This window comes from Podarcis liolepis (genome assembly GCF_965112155.1).
Source record: "Podarcis liolepis genome assembly, chromosome: 13".
In the NCBI taxonomy this organism is placed as follows: Eukaryota; Metazoa; Chordata; class Lepidosauria; order Squamata; family Lacertidae; genus Podarcis; species Podarcis liolepis.
In genome coordinates, this window is record NC_139573.1 from 35590130 (window position 1) to 35595142 (window position 5013).

General features: G+C 44.3%; 1 long non-coding RNA gene across 1 annotated transcript; it reads right to left on the reverse strand.

Annotated features, from left to right (window-relative positions):
* Positions 1 to 257: 257 nt before the first annotated feature.
* Positions 258 to 4793, reverse strand: LOC310690916. Its single transcript, XR_014518282.1, has 2 exons — positions 4522 to 4793; positions 258 to 3597 (listed from the first exon to the last, which is right to left on the reverse strand). It is a non-coding gene; the product is annotated as an uncharacterized lncRNA (long non-coding RNA).
* Between the last annotated feature and the right edge of the window lie 220 nt (positions 4794 to 5013).

Consider the following 5013-nt stretch of genomic DNA (forward strand, 5'->3'; position numbering starts at 1 on the left):
GACGCCGGGGTCCATGGGGGAGCCACAGAAATCGTCCAGTGCACTACCATGACATTCTTAATGATCATCTGAACACTTTGAGACAGGCTAGGGATATTTCTCCCACTCTTTGAGAAGCCGCAACAGACCTTATGAGCGTTGACGTGGCTTTGGTGGTGGCATTTCGACAGCCTTTTGTATCCCCAAGTTTCTAAACCGATGTCCTTGAAAGCAGTTGCGTGTGCGGATTTTTAACAGCATCTGCTTTTTTTAAAAAAAAAATAAAAATAAAATTCACTTCCTCTTCGGTTTTTAATTATTTTGTTCCTCCGTTTTTGCCTTTCAATTTACTAAAAACCTAGAAATGTAATTAGAGGGAGGTTGGGCTGCGAGAAAGCTGCCAGCATTTCTACATCATGATTAAATATATCAGCCGTTCCTTTAGTGAGAGAAGAAGAAGGAAAAAACATATAAAAAGAAAACCCAAACAGGATTCGCGTAATTATCTCCCCGTTATCCAGGAAAGAATCGGTAACACGTACAGATAGACTTATTGAAAATGCAGCACTAATTAAAAACTCATATAAGCTCCTGACGATCGAGACAGTACAAAAACCGGTTATTTAATTATTTCTTCTTATTTGCTAATCTTTGTCTTAGCAAAACAAACAAAAAACTATTCCAAACAAAACCCTGCCACTGTTCACTGGAGGGACTTAATAGGACTTTTATCTATGCAACAGTCAAAGCAGACAATGGGAGCTCAATTTGATTCACCTCTCCTTATGCCACTGGGAAATCTTTGCAACTGATTTTTTCTGAAGGTAATCTAAAAAGGAATGTTTTTATGTGTGTTCAAAGGAAGTGCTGAGCTACATTCAGAGGACTTTCATTTTAAAAAATGTATTACTTTCCCCCACCTTTTCCCACCCCTAAGTGCTTAATTTCTAAAAAGAGAGTTGCATTGTAAGCCACTCTGCATGTGCCCAGAGGCTCTCACCACGCTTATTGCTTCCCATGCTGCGCAGATGATCATCTGGTGAACCCCATCAATGATTAGCTCTTGCTTTTTCCTGTTTCCATATGTACCTAGTTATGTCAGAGCCAAACATTATGTTACATGGGAGGTGCATATAATTTTATTTTATTTTAATAAAAAGCAGCTGCAGGAAGTTGGAATCACAAACAGAAGAACAGATGAGGGAACCTCTCTGGCTGATTTCAGACCATAATTTGTTAACCTGCTGTTGCTTCGACCCTGATCCTACTCTCCCTCAGCTGCTTTTCGGTTAAAACAATAATCTTCTGAGACACTGGCTGCAATCCCAGACCCTCCAAGTGTCCCTGTATTCCAGGGACAGTCCCGGATTTACAAAAGCCATCCCAGTTTCTGATTTGATCCTGGAATGTCCCGCTTCCCCTTAGGATGTCCCTATTTTAATTGGAGAAAAGTTGGTGGGTATGGAGTTATGCAACCCCCAAGTCAAGAAGATAAGTAACTAAAAAACCTTTAGAAGACATTTGAAGGCAGCCCTGTACACAGTTTTTTTAATGCTTTATGTTTTTATATATGTTGGAAGCCACCCAGAGTGACTGGGGCAACCCAATCAGATGGGTGGGGTATAAATAATAACACCATTATTATTATTATTATTATTATTATTATTATTATTATTATTATTATTATTGATGTCCCTATTTTCATCAGAGAAATGTTGGAGCATATGCAATCTTATACTCATTTACATTGGGTATGAGTTCCAGTGAATTACTTCTGAGTAGACATGCGTAGGTTTCCATTTTATTACGCACATTCATCATGCAACTTCTAGTTAGGTCTGCTGCGGCCAAACTGAGCTTGATTGCAGGAAAAATGTGAATAGATTGCCTGGATTATTATTATTTTTTAAAGGAAAAGCTGCCATGGAAAGCTTTCATCCATGTGGAAAATGGCAGCACTAAGCGATGGTTGACAAAAGGTACATGTCATGCATGCAGCAGGGAGGTTAACCAATGTTGCAGCCCTGATCCTTCCCCTCACACAGCTGCTTTCATTTTCTAAACTATCACTGGGAAACATGTGGCCTTCCAGATTTTGCTGGACTGCACCTCCCATCACCCCTGACCATTGGCTTGGCTGGCTGGGGCTGATGGGAGTTGGAGTTCACCAAACATCTGCGAGGCAACAAGTCCCTCACCCCTGTTTCAAACAGGCTGTAGGAGATCCAATAAGAGATTTCCCAATATCATGTCTAATTTGGCCTTTGCTCAGGCAGTAAGCCTATATCTGGACTGTACCACTTCAGGTTTACCACACCAGTGACAATTAAGCCTGGATAGCTCAGTTGGTTAGAGCATGGTGCTGGTAACACCAAGGTTGCAGGTTTGATCCCCATATGGAACAGTTGCTTATTGGTTGGACTAAAATACTAGATGTTCCTTGGGGTCTCTTCCAGCTCTGTAATTCTGTGATCTAAGCCAGCTCCAGGTCGTTGTCCCCTCTCCCCCTAATCCTGCTTCCTACGCTGATCTTTTAAACAGCAACCCCTTGTTCGGTCCCAGCTCCTGCCCACCTAGCAGTTCAAAAGCACGCCAGTGCAAGTAGATAAATAGGTACTGCTCCAGCGGGAAGGTAAACGGCGTTTCCGTGCGCTGCTCTGGTTCTCCAGAATCGGCTTAGTCATGCTGGCCACATGACCCAGAAGCTGTACGCCAGCTCCCTTGGCCAATAAAGCGAGATGAGCGCCGCAACCCAAGAGTCTGTCACGACTGGACCTAATGGTCAGGGGTCCCTTTACCTTAGCTAGACAATTTTTTGCCTTTTGAAATTCCAAGATTTGCTATGCTGCCCTTATCACTGCTGAGATAGAACCAATTATTATTATTCGTTACATTTATTATTATTTTGTTTTTATAAAAGTCTCAGAGCTACTTATAGGGATCTAAAATATAGCAATGCCATAGAAGTAGACAGGAAACAATTAAAATGGACAGTGGGTTCTGCTTATCCATGTTTGTACCATCAGTTTTTGTCTGTAGGGCTTGAATAACTGGGTGAGATCCTTGAGGAACCGATACCTAACAATCTGTGTTTTCTCTTGGTCCTTTTGGCTAGTGAATGCTAGCTGGGAGTGGCACAGGGCATTTAAAAACACACACACGTAAAATATGTTAAATGCAGTGAACTCAAAATGACTCTCTAGTTGTTCCCTTTTTTCCTTTTCCTTCTGCTTGGTCCTGAACCACATCTGGGTCTCAGGTGCTATTCTGAGCCCACCAGAGAAAGGCCAAGGATTGGATTGCAGCAAGCCAGTGGCTTAGCGTTGCCAAGGCATGGATGTTTCACACACACTGACGGGAAAGGGCAGTGAGATTGCTTAGCAAGTGTGTTGTGTGTTTCCATCTGCGGCTAGTCTAGTAGGCAACATCTTCACCATCCCCAGCGCCGCAGAATCAGAGATTCAAAAGTTTCAAGCTTCCACATCGCTCTCGAGGAGGGGAACTTGGTCTTGTTAAGTCAACCGCCGAGCTCTTTGGTTTGTTGGTTTCTTATCACCTTTAAATACGATCTGGGGATTTTAATTGCATGCCGTCTGTGTGATGCTCTTATATATACACCTGTTTGGGGGGAGGTAGGGGGAGGAATATCAAAGTTAATTTCTTAGAGAGGAGGTAATTATACTTTAAAATGCTCAGTTGTGAGGCACCGGCTCCCTAGTGCCTTTGAGTCCGTTCTTTGTTTCTTATTAGGAGCATCTCCGTCCTCTCCTCCTCCTCCCCGGCGAGGCCTGTCTCTTGTTTTCAGCGGCTGCCTGCCTTGAAGATGCTTTTGATCCTGTATTCATTAAAAACTGATCCTGCTGCTTCCCAACAGCCCTAATGGTGTGTGAAATTATTTCCCCCTTTCTCAAAGACGCCACTAATTCAGCTAGCATCCACCTAGCTGGCGAGCGCTGGAGGGGGGGGAGAAGGCTGGGGGTGGGAATTGTCAAAAGCTTCTCTGGGTTATTTAGATCTGCTTCTACCGCCCGACCCTCCCCACCACACCACCCACTCCTGACGCCCCCAGCCCCCAGCAGAAGAGAAATTAATCTTCGGCTTTATCTCCGCAATCTTCTTTTGCAAAAGGAGAAGTGAGAACTGTCTTGATGAAGGGAAGCGAAGGGCTTTTTATTGCTGCCTTTTCCCCAAGCCCCCTCCCCGCCCCCCGCCACCAATCTGCAGGTAGGCAGAGAAGGATAATTGGCCAAAGGGCACGGCAGAAGAAGAGGGTGATCTATCTAGTATGACAAGTGGCAAGAAGGGATGGCAAACAAACAACGGTAGCAAAGGAAAGGCGAAGCGAAAAGTAGGCCTTAATGGGAGGACAGAGGAAGGGAGAAAAGTGGGCATCACGCTCGCGGAGACAGCTGTCGGTTTTCTGGCGCCAGGAAAGGAGGAAAATACAAGCAGTGTTGTGGGACCAGCGTGTTTACGAAAAGGCCTTGTGCGCAGAAGATGCCCGGGAAGGACCACACAACAGTTGGCAGGGCAGAACTTCACCCGCCTTAGTGGCGAGGGATGCAGTCCAAGCTGGCCCTGCATCCTGGGTGGCTCAATGGTACTTTCTCTCTTGCGCATGCAATTGTAAAGGAAGTAAAGGATGCCCCTGCAAGAGAGTCTCGTGTCTCCAGAAAGGCTGCCTTATTGAATTGCTGCTTGAGCTGCAAGACGAAAAGAACAAACAAACGAAGTAAGCCCTAAAAGCTATGGCAATGCAGGGAGGGTACGGCATGAATCTACAACAACAGGGAAAAGAAGATTATTTTTTTTGGAAAAAAAAATCTAAATATGACTTACAAGTGCACTCTGTTCATTTCCCCCAGTACTTGGGTTAGAGGACGACTGTGGTGATGAAGGCTGCAATGGGCTGTGTATGTCACCTTAAGCCACTTGGAGGAAAAGTGAGATAAATGTGTAGTAATGATTAAAAAATGGGCCATATCCAGTGCTGGCCATACTTGGCACAAAAGTAGTCACTTTTGTCAATGGTTC